The 16,332-nt window shown below is 40.9% G+C and overlaps 1 protein-coding gene and 1 long non-coding RNA gene across 5 annotated transcripts in view; one reads left to right on the top strand and one right to left on the bottom strand.

Moving 5' to 3' along the window:
- Positions 1-14,080, bottom strand: part of LOC111262084 (CLIP-associating protein 2) — a 64,023-nt gene extending 49,943 nt beyond the window's left edge. For 3 of the 4 annotated variants that reach the window (XM_022836073.2, XM_086968940.1, XM_086968942.1), the window contains exons 1-2: positions 11,505-14,080; positions 10,669-10,893 (exon numbers count right to left, since the gene is read on the bottom strand). The gene's annotated coding sequence lies outside the window, so the exon portion shown is untranslated. The remainder of the gene's footprint in view (positions 1-10,668; positions 10,894-11,504) is intronic. The other variant, XM_086968933.1, reaches the window with a different exon arrangement.
- On the top strand, positions 1,466-15,148 carry LOC111262101 (uncharacterized). Its single transcript, XR_002681400.2, has 2 exons — positions 1,466-9,438; positions 14,087-15,148. It is a non-coding gene; the product is annotated as an uncharacterized LOC111262101 (long non-coding RNA).
- The last annotated feature ends 1,184 nt before the right edge of the window (positions 15,149-16,332 follow it).

Below are 16,332 nucleotides of genomic sequence, written 5' to 3'. Positions count from 1 at the left end.
AAGTGTTTCCTCATACGTGAGGTCAGCCGCTTTTGAAATAAGCTTTTATAGGCAGTGATCTCGTTGCCACAGTCGCTGTCTCTATCTATCGTAACCGTCTCCGCTTAAGATCGGCAGACAGAACTGAAGGGGAAGCAACCGGAAAAGATATACCACGATGAATGGTAGGCGGTGCTATCGCGACGCACAAAAGAGCATCAAATGCCGAATGTCCTCTCTCTATCCAATGCGACAATAGCAATTTAGTCGACAGACAGGCAGACAGACCAAACTCTGCGGTCAGCATTAGACGACTACAGTCAATGCATGCGTGTCCACATGCCCCCACAACAGCAGCAGCAGTAAAACGAGTAAAAACATGCCCTTGCATAGGTTATACATACATATATGTACAAACCCGCCTTGTAGTCCTAGGGTTACTCTGATCGACTGTTCTGCAGCTGCGGCTACCGTTATTACTGGTGTGATTTATACAAAAGGAATGAACGCAAGCATCGAACAATCGTTCAAACAGCAAAATTCATTTTTTCTGCATCAACCAAATCGAGCTGACCGGCGGCAACGGTCGAAGCAGTAGGAAAAAAATGAAAGGAAGCAGGATCAGGGTGACAGCTGCATCACAGATCAGTCGGCAGTAGTCATGGTGCTGACGGTAGTCGTACACAGAGAATGGATGAATCAATCCAGATTATGAGAGACCTACATATTCCTGACTTGTCAGCGTAAACAAAACAAGGGTTTGGGTGATGTTTCTATAATGAGCTATTGACGGACTGTCATTTTCTGTCTATTCCTGTCAAACCAAGCGATGGCTATCGACTTCAACATAGATACAGAAAGATAATAAAAGAATAACAATTAATCGAATGAGGCAATAGATAAGAAAAAACAAATCTATGGCCCTTTATGGCTAAGTGGCTTGAAAGTGACGACAGCATGGGCCAATAACACCGTGATGACTGTCATGCCGGAGTACGAGTATAAATCCAACTAAGGAAAAGCCATGTATATTAACGCTGCATAGTTAACTAGTACACAGTATGTATCAATGACATTATTTACCACCGACACAATTACAAAGGAGTTCAGATATTGGCCTACTTGAAGACAAAAGTATAATCATAGTATCCACTATCTTCAAGGTTCGATAAAGTTATTATGCATCTACGCAGCAGGAAAGCTTAATCACCAGTGCAGCAATTGTGGGAGTATAACCTTATATCGACAATCACTTTTTGGGTGCAAATAATGAGCTTATTGGATGAGGAATCCATTTTCTTCTACGCACGAAGCTCAAATCTTAGCTGTTGTTATTCAAATGGTCAAACCTTCAGCCGCTAAGATCAGGGACTACATGAACGATATACAACATAAATACAAACTTAATAGTTTAATTCATATATATATATATATAAACTGAACTGTCTGCATATATATATGCACAATAATATGCGATAGTGGAGTTCTAAACATAGCGTGACCTTAGCCCCGTACTTTTCACATGTTTTCTATCTTAAAAAGCACTTAGTGGCATTCTACGGTTTCCTTTTAATTTCCTTCTGCGCACTTCGGTTCTTCATCTCTTCAGAGGTCATAACCGCTGTTCGTGGATGAACACATTTGCATTCTGGGGTCGTTACTCATGCCTTATATACTCATGACTCTGAGAAGACGTTTGCCTTGATGGCTTAGTGCAAAGCTTTGTTTTAAAATACCTGATTTTAATGCCTTTCGGTTCATTGTTAAGAACACATACATAACACTCATCATTCAGCGGATACCCTACTCAATAATAAATGTTAATCAGTATGCACATAGTAACATGCTAGGCGCCGCCCTCACCAGACGTAAAATTTGTCAAGGTGCGCTTGTTAATAGTCGCTAAGCAGACGTCTCTAAATAAAGAGTCCGCTGTAGGAAAGAATGGAAAAAAAGGGGTTAAAAACGGAGCCAATTCACTTCCTTTGTGTCGGAGCGCTGCAAACGCCCTCGATTGTTTGGTAGTTCATCTTGTGATTGACTTGCTCGATATAAAGCTTTATGATGAAACTCAGTTTCGAGAAACTTATATTTAGTACGAAAAATTCAGTTCGCCATTTTTGTTTGAAAATACATCATCTATGGATACTCATTTGAATGGCATATCCAATCAATATCGCGCAGTTTTTTTGTCGGCCCAACTGACTAACAGGGATGAAAGGCGCCTTGCTTTTCAACGGCCCAACGGTATGCGCAGGCCAGGGTAAAACGTCGCTTCGAACGTAATGACATTGATGGCGCGCCAAAATAGAAGCGCTAATTCTTCTTACTACCGGACAAATCTGTCTGTTAGGCCAAGTAGAATGAGACAATCCACTTAGATGATAAATGGGTCATAACACAACGAAGTCATTTAGCAGCATGCAGACAGAGGTGTCTCGATATTACTTGACCCTTCTTTATTACTGTCATCCAGATTTACTGACAATCCGCATAAGGATCTTCCGCAAAACGAAAACGAAATCACCTACAGCGCCATATACTATTTATAAGCCACATAAGCGTACTGGCACTGTGGTAATCGGCCCAAAAAGGCCTCTTGATTACCAAAAGCTTACCGATATCCAACAATCGTCGCTTACTATGACGTTAACTAATAATATTCTGCTTTAGACACATATTTAATCGCTCGGTATGATTTTTCGAACTTTCCTCATCGATTTAATTTTTTTATTTTCGATCGAAATATGCAGCATGATCATCGCACATGACCTCATGGCCATGTGCGATTTAAACGGTAACTCATTCCGTTGTTGCAGAACTCCGGGGTGAAAGAATTTATGAAGCATCGAAAGATGACATTGACACATGTTGAGATTTACATAATTTTTCCTTGTAAAATTATTGGGATTTAAAAAAACACCTCTACGAGCGATGTCTAAGGACTATAGTGGATGACGAACAGCGTCTGAGTATAAGTTTTCTCTATTTGCGGTATGTTGTGCGGCGATGGGAGTAATTTACCTCGGTTTACTAATCTTGGCTACTTAATGAAGAATGTTTTCATCATTTCCAATTGTTGGAGGTACATTTCAACCGTAATCGTCGGAGCAGGACCAGCTACACTGGATAATATCTGCATTAAATCATCACACAAATACTACTGCTGCTTTTGAAGCTCTTTCAAGGATGACTTTTCGATAGTTCAATTGCATTCATCTACTGGTGTGATCATCTGGAAGGATCGTAGAAGATCCGTTTTGCATCACAAATCATAACTCAGTGTAGAACTATTGTAACGAAGGCCAACAGAAAGCACGCGTCCCCATGTCTGTATTTTCAGTCCTTGCTCAGGATATGCGGCGTCGATTTGTCCTATTTCTTTAGCCCAATCTGACCGAGATAAACAACTACGGCAAATTTATGTACACCAAAGCTGAGTGTTACCACCCGAGATGGGTCAGGACCTCAGCACTATTCACCTCCGCAAAGAATTGTACGCACGATTCCTTTTCGATTTCGGCCTTTTTTCGTTGGGTACTTTTCGAAGCAACGGTCTACGGTGCTTCTAATAGTAGAATCTTCACCGATTACAAAGGTTATATGACGAACTATTTCTGTCTCGCTAGTACCGATATCGAACTCATACTCGTCAACCGGTCAAATTTACCACTTTTTAAAAGCTCGAGTGACGCTACTCGAGTAAGGAGCCCTAGATCTAAAGTGCATTTAGTATAGAAAGGTGTTGTTATATGTCGCACCATATAACGTCATTTTGAAAGGAAATTGGCGCTTTTCATGCTAAAAAAAAACCCAATACAACACAGACTTATTCAAGCTGGCCCGCTGATCTTTTATTTCTTTAATCTCTATTTCTTATTTATGGAGGGAGCAGCAACATGTTTATACCGCGGGTATTCTAATACCATCCGAATTCTTTCGACGATACTATACTACAAGCATATTGGAAAGGATAATAATACAATCTGTACATGTTCGAGATAGAATTCATAGACGGTTAACCATGATTCGCGTATTTACTATACATTAAACTTGAGCTGTATTATTCTGCGATTGATCATTGATTTAACTATATGGCATAATTATATTACTATAGAGATAACTTGCCTGCTTTAACTGTGTTGTTATGCAATTAGATCCATCTTATGTTGCAATAATTTGTACATTTCTCACTGTTTGATCAGATTCTTCAATACATTTTTGAATCGAGCCTAAACGACTCTCAAGGGCTTCGGTTAAGTTTTGTAGAAAGACCATAATTTCTGGGCTCAATCCACTGTCTCACGTTCGTCAGATATTCTTTCGGACTCGATGACATATGGCTCTGCTATTAAATGTCTCTTAATTCTACCAGTCAGCTTCAGTCTATTTGAGAATTGCAATCAAAATAAATCGACCATAAAGTGTTTAGTAAATATTATGGCTTAAAGCTTGCAGTTTTATTTATGTTACTTTGTAATTAGGTAGAAAGTGGTAATGTAAGCATGAAAATTCGGAGCAGCTATTTCTTCAAACTTCATCCCGCTAATTCCTTATAGCTGGGATGACAAAAACAATATTTTTAAACGAAGAAAAAACTTCTGAACTTGTCCTAATGACCTATTTATGAAACATAGTTTTCCAGTCGCGATATAACCCAACAAATCAAGTAGGCCTTCGTTCGGCCGCAAAGCGAACCAGGTGTCGATGAAGTAAACTCGATCTCTAACGAGACACTTACCAAAAGCAACTACAAAATGGCAGAAATTTCGTTTGTTACAAAAAGATTGAAACATTGCTTCTTCTTATAAAAAAAAAATATATATAAACCATCCTGTATGTACATTCTATTTTCTACTAACCCTATTGCGTTAAATAAACGGGCGGTACTATGCGAATCATGACGCAATATGTACGTATAGTTTAATTTGAATTATTTTTCCGCCTTCAACATGTCAAGGGTAAATGTAATTAATTTCATCATTACGCTAACGATATCGAAAAGGCTTCTTTAACAATGTCCTGTCACAGGGATATCAATGCAAAATATTTCAGCCACACGATAAACGTACAATATCGCTGTTGGTAAAGAAGCTAGCCTATTTATTAATTCACTTCATAACGGGTACCCAGATGTACAAGCTATTTTGGTAAATCCACCCGATGGTATAAGTAAATTGGAAAATATCACGCGCTATAGGCCTTCTGTTAGTTTGTTTGTCGCGGGAACTCTGATAATTGAGCACTAATTTTTAATTTACATTAACGGTTAACTAATAGGTGTTACGTGTTTGCAACTCGATTATTTCATTTAAAAGTTCCCTACCGTTGTGATACTGCTCATATTACTGATCGAACTAGTTCGTTCTAAGATACAAAATTCGAGCAAGAGCTAAGCTTAATCCTCACCGGCCCAGGGGTCGGACAATTCATGAAAATACTCTTGCATTAAATCACCCCATACAATACTGGAGACATCGATATCTTCTTCTGGTTACTATTGCAAGTTTTCCCTTGTGGAGTGGCTAGCCATACGTTGCATGGCGATTGCAATAGATGAGCGCCGCAGAAGAAACATTAAAAAAATAGGACAGTAATTATCAAAGTAATGCTGTTAGTGATAGAACTCAAGTATTTAGATGACGTCGTCTGTGGTGGCTGACTGTGCCGAAGAAAAAATTGGCAGTTGTTTGTATTGATTCTGAATTTACTTGTCTGTTATGTACTTTACAATTGGATAGAATATGAGCATCTTGTCAAGAAGAATCGACTGTGCAGCAAGAGATCACGGTCAACAATTGTACTAATGGAAAAAATTGCTCCCGCTGTTGGCTCAAGTCAGGGCAAGCGTTAGCAAACTGATCGAACGAGTACCATGAGCAAGCAGGTATTTGGTGAAAATTGGGTTTGAATAGCGAACGCATAAATATTCACATCTATAGTGGCTCAGTTGGAGCGTAAACGATTGCGGCAAAGCCATTCATGATATTACGTTAGCGTATATGTATGTATGCAATGCGAGTAATTGAAGGTCAGTTGTGGTCGCTGTTGAAACGAAACTACTGTTTTTAAAAGCCACGAACCGACCGATTTCAGTCCAACTGTGAAAAGCAGCTGAGAAGTGCCTAGGAATAGCGTGCTATATCATCAGATGATTGTTCCGTACAACGAACCCGTTTACGCAGGCGACGCGCCAGACCTCGGCGATGTACTGTCGTTTTGGCATTCTCTAAAGAACGATCGCACAGATAAGAATCTGTTGGATCACGGCTTTGTTTCTAAATTCAGCATAAACGATGGTGATAAGCGTTAGGCATGAATGAATGGATGGATGCATTCGTGTGAAAGGAGTAATTTGAAGTGTAGCCGTTTGACAATTGCCGTGCATGCACACTGCTAGTCACTATTAAACATTCTGGTTTCTATCTATCTCTATATAGAAATGCAGACATTTCCTCGTTCGCATAATTTTTCGCTCTAATTAAGCCAAGGTATTTTAATTTTTTTTTTCATTTTGCTCCACCATAGATGCAACATTCCCCACGGAATAATGAATTTATAAATAAAAGCTACTGTACGTTGTTGGACTATATCACGTATAGATTTTCCACACTGGCCGTACACCGATTACTCTACAGATGTGTTCATGAAAAAAAAATACATATTTTTTCCTTGTCCGTTTGCAAACCGCGACTAAACCTGGCAGAGTAGGCAAGATTCTGAAACAATTATTCTGTCACTCCAATGTTGGCACTCAACACTACGAGTAGGCATAATGGCTCATTTTAAAGATATGCAGATCGCCAAACTTCTATGTAGTCCAGTATCGGGTACGTAGCTCGCATCAGCCTTGTTCGTCAGCCGGCGCTGGCAGACATTTCATTATGAAATGATATTTTTCCCTGGATGCTTTAATTTCATAAAAAAAATTATAATATTATATGATCGCAAGGAATTTAATCGATAGGAGAAATATCTGTGTTCTTATATAAATATAGTACAGCAGACGTTTCGATGGGTCTTATTGTAATAAGTACTTTTTGATTACTTTTTTCTAATACATTTCGGTGTTTCCTTCTTTTTTATTATTTCTTTTTCCATTTTGTTTAGCCCGGAAGTGGCGAGCAACTAGAAAGGGTAGCGTTGCTGCTATTGAAAAAAAATATCGTTCCAAAGTGTATCTTCCGTTCGGCTATTGTATGTGCTCTGCGACATTCTTTCACCCCGACGAGATAGCCCCTCAAACAAATCGCAGACGTATAGGTGTTTTCACTCGATTTGATTATGTGTGATTAATTGTTCTTATTATCTTGGCTCTCTATAGATCTTGAACTATGTTATGCAAATTTTTCGAAGTGTATATATATATACATGCACACATCGTAATGATATGCTGAGTATTTCAAAATAATTTATTGAATAGATTGCTTGATCGATTTGCCGGAAATGACTCCTATCTATATACCTATAATCTGAACTTAAATAACTGACCTAAGTTTGAAAATCCGAAATGTTAAAGCCTCGGCAGCTAATGTCGTCATATTGCCTAGGCGTGGGCGCTTCTATGGCAGACACTGTCAATGTCGTCGCCGGTTGTCTCATTCCCACATTTGTACTCATGCAATTCAACACAAAGTACACGGATGCATGATGCTGAAACTTCACCCTGAGAGTAAGGTCTGACTGTTGTTATATCGACGATTATAGAGACGGTCCCTATCGTCGCCATTGTGGCTGTATGGAGCGTTGGCCATACGGTGACAGTCAAAGTCGACAAGGTATCGGTGCATATTGTTACCGCTGCCGTTGCTACCGTTAATGCGCGATTACTGTGAATAACTAGCGGATGAAGCCGATAAAATAAAGCGAAAATTGTCGCTTTCAGCGATGTTGTTCTTTAGGCGCGTTTGCTAATATCCATCGACGCTTCTCAATTGCCCAAATGTGTCTGCGTGTTTACTTATTCAAAGGACCCTACAGGAGCACGCATGCAAAACCGACGCTGTTGCTACCTGGGGATGAGGAAGGAGAATGACTGGCAAGTGATGTGTTGTGCCATCTATTACACTAAAAGCGTCTGCAACGCTAGGACTATCGAGCGTTAGGGATCTCGTTGTATATGTACGCATATTTAAGGTAACGTCACCCTCAGACATTACGGCCATCCACAGGGTAGACACCCCCATTACTTAAACATGCTGTCCAATACTAAACCTAGACCGGGTCACTCACTGACACTCGCTTGCGACGTAGGACTTTTTCGTAACATACAGCCATATGGATGGACGGTGAATGCCACGTGGATCAAATAGTTACTCCTCTCTGCCTACTTCGCCTGTCTACATAGCGAGAATGAGTTGCTTATGATAATAACGAAAGTAAGTAACAAGGTTACGTAATAGTATTTGCCATTGATGTTGTTATTTCTACGCTGTCATACAATAACACTAACTGCATTCGGAATGATCAACGCATGGTCGCATGCACTCAAACAGTTATTTGACGCGTTCCCCTTGATTTTACTCAGGGGCATTTTGTATCGGTCGGTGACCAGAGCGAGCGAACATAATGGACAGTGGCAACAGTAGCCAGTTAGTGGTTTTCTACAATAAGGAAAAAAGGGCAAGCGGGTAGGCAAGGTGTAAACATAAATGTTTTTACTTTTACGTCTCGTACTGTCGTTAAGCTTTGCTTTAAATGGCTGGCTCCCAGTTTGAAACTTAATGTGTCCACGCCCAGCTTCGAACCCCCAAAGTTTAAAAGGGCAAACACGATAGCACTGCATCATTAAGGAGACAGGCGGTGTGTGGCTGAGCGCGTGGTGAACAACGATTTCAATCAGACTATTTCCATCTCCGCATCTTAATAAAACAACATAAACAACGTGGCTAAATAAGGCAAAAAAAGTTATAACTTCAAACGATATAAATATATAAACACAACTGCTGTATATAGCGTTAAGATAAAGTCGCTATAGTGAGGTGCATGAAAAATCGACATACGTTTTTTTAACCAGCCTGATATATACATTGTTTTCCAAGGTATAATTAGTTAGAAAGAATAAGTGGGCAAAGGATAATGTCTCTAACAAGGAAAATTTACTTTCAAATATTATTGGAAATTTAGCAAAAACTAACGGACAGTATTGTCAGAACTTTCAGGCATATTAATCTACGCAACCTACGAGTGAAAACGAAATTTGAAAATGTCCAGAATATTGAGAGACAGCTTTCGGGAGGACCAATAATACCAATGAGCTTCACCGGTCGATTAACGGCACTGGAAATTTATGGCGAAACATCTTAAAGGTCTGTTCGATAATAGATTTGTGAGCTTAACATCAGCACCTTATGTGTCCATCGCATTTTAAGACAAGGCGGTGATCCGGAACGACAGCAACTTTTTTGCGAATGGCACTTGGAAACATATGGACAGAAGAAGTAAAAATCTGCCAAACAGGTGGGTTAGACGAAGAAGACGAGATAGAACACTCAGGCCTGACGCTGATGGGCTTCTTCCTGCCGAGATTAACTTTAAGATGAAGTTTACGTCAGGATGAAGGTTACGTTACCGAAAACACTGAAAGATTTAAAAGAAGCAACTAAGCAAAGATGTGCTAAGACATCAGACGAAATCTTTGTTGAATCAACAGTCCACCGTTATTAGCAGTGTATCAGTCAGAATGATAACGGCTGGATACGTGTGCATGAACAATAGGATTTGTACTTTTCGCAATTTAAAATTTAATTATATGTAAGTATAAACTGAAGCTATAGTCACTCAACCTGTGTATACATTCGTTGAGGTACTTCGTATGTTTTTGTACAGAGCTGTAGGAACGGCGAGAATGAAAGCTTTAATGCAAAATATGCTAGCAGCTACAATCAAAGCTAAACTACCAGTTATCGGCCATGACATCCTAGAAGAAGTTATGGCCATCGTAGAAGGTTCGTTTCGCCTATCGTCTACTGACGATTACAACTTATCCCAACGCGTGGATTGCTCAATTTGAAGTGTCTACCTGATAGTTTCACCGTCTGCTTGACATCATCACTTTGGGGACGATTCGGGGTTAAATGTATGTCTGGTTTAGGACTCCTATTCTAATTTAGTCTCGTAACGCTATACACAAGAATTTCAACCGTCAGCTACAGCTTCAGACGTGTCTGAAGTTCCATAGTCGAAGGAACGCTTTGTCTGCCATTTGTTGTTGTTGTTGTTGCTGCTGCTGCTGCGGCTGCGGCTGCGGTTGTTGTCTTTATAGTTATTGTTGCTATTAGATTGGTTCCCGGCAAGAGAGTAGTCTTTATCTCCCTTACTTATACGTATATATTTGCGACTATGTTGCGCTGGCCTATACGGAACGCGCGAGCACCGATTCTCCGCTTTACTTGGCAAAGTATGTGTTTGTATGTGTAATCTTTCTGTTGCCTGGTTATTCCGTCGTCATAGGACAGTAATTGATTGCTTGCGGAAAAAACACGCACACGTCAATAAACGCACGTTAGAGTGTGCTGGGATGTATATTGTTGTTGTAGCTTTCCGATACGTCTCGGTGCATTGGCAGTTATTCGTCGGTCGGTGGTGATGCCAATGGCGCATCGGTGGGGTTCGCTATCAGTCTGACCATCCGCCCGACGTTACTCGATTTGTCTGTATCTGAGGGTTGTGTGTTTGCATTCTCGCTACCTGTAGCTGCTATTAGGAGTCGCCAACGGCGGTAGCAGCACCTTCGAGCTCCGAGCGGCGTCAGCGGTCGTTGCAACAGTCGCTCGCGATCTTTTTTCTGTTCGTTGTTGTCGTTGCAGTGGCAGTAGTAGCAGTCTACGTTCCAGTCGTCCGTTGACGTTTTTTCGGTTCCATCTTCTGAATAACCGGCGGCGGCGGCGGCGGCGGCAGCAGCAGCAGCAGCAGCTGGAAGCGGATAGCAGCTACTTTTATACTCTAATAATGACAGGAACGACTAAATAGATGTTTCGAGTTTCACATCCGATACTGCCTCAGTTTGACTTCTATCACGAAACGAAGTGTATCTACGTCCGGTTTACTAGCAGCAATGACCTCGATAGGACTACTACCGTTTGGACAAATATGGGGAATAATGAAACCACAGCAAACGTTGTGCCAATGCTTTGCTAAAGATTCGGTCAGGTGTAACGATATGGCAAGCATATTTTTCGATGACTACCATCTTTCTCCAAATCAACTCAGTATGACGAACTCTCCTCCTTTTTACCCGATCGAACCCTTATGGATTTTTTTCCTGCATGCCCTTTTGTTTAGACAGTGCAGTTGCATAGACGAGCAATTCTACGTTATGCTCCTTTCTGGTATGATTCCACACCACCATAACAAAGACTTACCAACCCATAAGGTCAATGGATGCGTAAACTATAGGGTTGCCTATTATCATTTTGACATCACATCATAGGGAGCCACAAACTCCAAACACAATATTCTATTACTTGCATACACAAAATTGTAACCGGGCTTTCACTGCTTCAATCGATAAGATAAAAGCTCACCAAGTCTCGTTAGTAACCCTCCGATCGGCGGTACCTTTCCCTCCAAAAGCATAAGCCGCACTTGTGTGTAGGCTGTAGGTTTTGCCGAGTAATCCTGTTCGACCTGCCGGCAACGGGTTGGCCTCCAGCTGTGCGGCTGCAGGACGACGCGTCGAGAAAAAGGACACCACTGAAAGACACGTGAGCCACTCCAAATGTCCACACTGACAATGAAATGATAATCGCCTGATCAGCTGTCGAACCGAAAGCCTCGAGTGGATAGCTGATGCGAGCTTTTAACCTCCTTGCGTTTTCCTCCTGGACCAAATTCAACCTACATCAACACTGCTACTAATTCACAAATACGCCACATTTCCGCTCACGTAAATACACTGCATGGTTGCATTGTTACTCCAATGGCAAGCGATAGATATATTCTTAATCGTTAGTTTGATAATTAACGTGTTATTATTTCAGTCGAATCTGTTTCCGTTTTATCGACTATCTACGTTACGCTGCAGCCATTGTTGTCGTCTGAACAAAAGGTGCGAGCAAATAATCGAGTGATCTAATTCCAAGTAAGTCGTACAGTCGTCGGCTTTCGTGACTCTGAGCCTTAATCTGATCTGCAGTAATCGTCGCTGGTTTGATTACAGTTAACGACCACGTTTTGCATTCACTAATTCTGATCTTCAATCCATTGCCGCAGTCAATCTGCGTTCTCCGTTCGATGGGAGCTGCCGCTGGCATCGACGACGATGGCAGCGACACCAGCAATAACAGCACTGCGCTAGATACACGACACTGCAGAGAAAAACCACTACGAGCAGGCAAGACGATTGAATATTGCACACGTTCGGCTCCACCGCAGCGACGCTGACAACGAAGGATTCCGAGCGCGACGCACTAGAATCTAGCGGCCTCGCAAGCAAACGACTGCGGCACCTGCCATTATTTCGGCTGTATAGACCGGCTGACTGAATCGACTTGAGCGGTTTTGGTTCTCGTCGTCGAACCGTACGATGCACTGCACTGTCCCCTGTGTCGTGTCTAACAGACAGCGCCGTACGAGTCGTATTGGTGTCGCTCACATCGGGGAGCGGAGAGGGCTTTTGATGCGGTTCGGGCTAAACCAACGATCCTTGCTGCTACTAGCACTACTGGCGATATGATCCACTCGTTGCTCCGGGCTACTTGAGGCTGTCCGGTTGTAACGAGCAGCCACGACCCGTTCGACTCTGTGGGCTGCACTTTACGGCAGCCACGACCGACAGCCAGCAGTTCGCTGATGTTCGCCTGGTCCTCCCGTCCGACTGCCTCCTTGCTTACTGCTCCCTGCCTTGTGTCGTATGCTACTGACTGGGGAAAGGGTCCCAGAAGAGGTTGAGCCCCGTAGCGCCCCCTGCCCGCGCATGCTGAAAACCATACAATAACAACAATAGCGGCTATACACTAACAACGTACCACAGCTCACACAAAAACAGACTTAAAGACACACATAAGCACATGTAAATAGGCGCATTCACAGTCATAAACACTCACGAGTAACAAGTACTGCTAGATTGTTGTCGAACGCATGAGAGTAGTGACCGAGGCAACACTGGACCACACCAAGATTCCGCTAAATTAAAAGAACTTGTAAAGCGTCTAAGTATTCTACGTATTATTACGTACTTTGTGAATATATGAGCCACTGAGAAAGCTACACATAGCATGCAGGTCAACTAAAGTCCAGGGCACAGGATGATCTATTACAGACTAAATGAAGGCACCACATTGGACAGTTAGTTGAACATGACAGCTTCAGTAAAAAAGGAACGAAGGGGGAAGCCAGCATCAGCGATGCCCCCCGTCCCGCTAACGGCACATCTGCACACATAGAGCTCTTCTGATGATTGTGGAGATTGTCGTGATGATACACTGCAAGGAAGACAGAAGTCTGTTAATGTTTCTACGGTTTCGAACTTTATTAGCTAAAACGATTTTACCGTGCGACCACACTAAATTCAAACTTCTGTTACTGTAATTAGATGCGCCTATCGTGATTTACGATGCTACGCTCTGATGTTTAATACAACCAGTTTAATTAGCTATTAATATATTTAAGTCGAATTCATCAATATGCGTGTGTATATGTTTGAAATCTTACCGAGATTTATTATTTTAAGAGAAAAAAGACAAAAAAAGAATACGATCCCATTTTAATCCACTTCTCTGCATAGTCCGCCGGTGATGTAACATAATAGCAAGGGTTTCGAACTTTCTACTGTTATTTTGGTGTTTAATATACAATCTAAAATTAATTGTAGAAACAATACTCCTGTTGATAGTGAGTGCAGCCCGGTAAAGGGAGAGCCGTTTTGTTATAGACACAGTCAGACTATTACTTTCACACCCTTTCTCCGTCTATCTAGGTTGTAAATGGTCTCATGATAATCTTGGGAATTCTGCGATAGGATTGAGCTTTTGGCTCCAAGCGAAAATGGTGTTTCAAACCTTATGCAAGCAATAATAGTAACAATATTTTTATGCAAAATTTAGGAAAGCATTGAAACAAGTAAATGTGAGAAAATTTTAATTTCGAATTGTTTGTTTTTTGGCAGTTGGAGACGGCGCTTTGGGGGAACATGGTCGACGTGAATGTGCGATACGCAGCCCCATAAATACTCGATATTTCACTTATCTAACGGCATTCTATATCGAAACTAGAACGTCTCACCTAAGTCCTATGTCACCTTGTCGGATTGCCCACCTGATGACTCATTCAGTGATAAGCAGCAGTCGCGGTGCGATTCCTGAGAAAGGCTAGAAATATACAACTAGGCAAAAGCCTTTATATAATCTTGGTAGGATATTGTAACGTGTCATCGATCTAATGAAAAAATATTAGATTACAACCAAAATCGTCACTGAAGTATGTACAGAGGTAGCCCCGATTCCTTCCGAGAATGGCGTAGTGTTTTGTACTTAAACGCCACAGTGGAATAAAAACTGTAATTGTTTGGCTCTAAGTTACTAGATGATCACTGAATCGTCATCGGCGTTAGCGACAGGCCTTGCTTTGGGCCGGAAATTACCTACGTGTACAAGTGTGCTTCAGGACAGCCGTTAAAGGCACAGGGGAACGTCATTCGTAATCAGAAATCAAAATGCTTTTGTAGTGTGGTTCGTTAGAAAGGAAGGCGCAACAAATTTAGCTTGTCTAGATTTGGAATGGATCTATATTGAAGGATTCTTAAAGCGCTTATGTTTGATGATTGCCATGCCTCTGTTTTGTTCAGTTGTAGCTTGGTCTGCATTGAATATCGGGGGCTAACTCGCGCTACTACGTTTATTACTATCATTATTTATCGTTGCTATATGTAGTTGAATAAAGGGGGTTATGTTTATTGTTTGGCGCTGCTATTCGATTGGTTTATTCACACTCAGATTATATTTGAATTTGTTTGGTGGTACCGTTTCCAACGACATTCTATTTAGATCCATGATATTTTTCATATCTCAGAACTGGATCAAGTTGGAAAAACTGCAGCCTAAAAACAACGATTATCATAAGCGTCATTAGTCGTATAATGTATCTCGGATGTATGTATACCAAATAGAAGAAGACTGTAAGTAATAATAAAATTGTCAATAATAAACGTATAGATATTGTTAGAACAAAAGTTAAGATTATCTTCAAATGGAACCAATCGTTGAGCTATTTAGATGAAACGTCTGTCAGTAACGGTAGACGTTGTCCGAATGTTCTTACGCAGATCCAGAGCAGACTGGCCAATTGGGCGGAGTACCCGTCAGGCAGAGAGTTGACACCCTAACACAGATATAAGTTAAATACAGATTACTGATACAGATAATGATCGCTTAACGTTGTTGTTTCGTAAGTTGCACTCGTGCCCCCTGAACAGATAGTTCTCGACAAACGCTTAGAAATTCATTTAACAAAAAAGCTAGTCATATTAAACATAAATCCCTTTGCCATAAAAAACAATTCTTACGTTCCCCGATTTTTCTCGCGAATATCACATTGGATTGAAGAAGAAGAGCTAACGTCAAAATCTACAAAGGTATTTTTTTTATATATTTAAATATAAAAGAAATATTATTACTTCACTAAATATGCATTATTTCGATCAATAACCTTGTCCCATTTTTTTGATAGCAGTACAATCCCATCACTGTAGAACTTCTGTGATTCCTGGCCAAACAATTTTACAAGTAATTTTTACATTCGTCCTGAAACTAAACGACAACTATTAAGCTTTCAGAGTGAACGCAATTAAATTTCCAAAGTGGATTTTTTAAATTTCTGCCATATAGCTAATCATGTATATGCTCCGACAGTGTCATATTGAAAGACGACGCCTTTTGCTTACCGGTCTATACCAATTTTTCTCTTACTGTAACCTTGTTAATTGTCGGCAATAGAAATTTGTATCAATCGTCCCCCGCGGGGGCAGTAACTCAGCTATGCACGATTCCTTACCTATTCCACAAAACATAAGGTCTGCTTGGGCTTTTCCACAAACAAGATTTTTATTTATTTATTTTTTTCATCTGAACATTATTGTTGTATGTGAGCCATTTTTTATCATCTGTGGTCGATCGATTTGAAAACACCTTGATCTGGTTGGCTTTTTGTAGAGTTTCGTTGATGAAAATACGACGATCGAGTATATTTATTTACGTCAATCCGTGTGGCAGCGAAGCTTTGAGACTTTTTCTTAGTCAGCTTTCTTCAAATCGCTTAAAGCTGTTCGGTGGTGGATGTTTAGCTCTCCTGCTCAGTTTTCGCAATAGTTTCATCAACTTTTACCCTAATTGGACGACCACTACAAAGAACACCTTT

Source organism: Varroa jacobsoni, unplaced genomic scaffold (genome assembly GCF_002532875.2).
Source record: "Varroa jacobsoni isolate VJ856 unplaced genomic scaffold, vjacob_1.0 scaffold_66, whole genome shotgun sequence".
Classification (NCBI taxonomy): domain Eukaryota; kingdom Metazoa; phylum Arthropoda; class Arachnida; order Mesostigmata; family Varroidae; genus Varroa; species Varroa jacobsoni.
The sequence above is the reverse complement of the archived record's forward strand: the minus strand, read 5'-3'. Positions and strand labels throughout refer to the sequence as shown.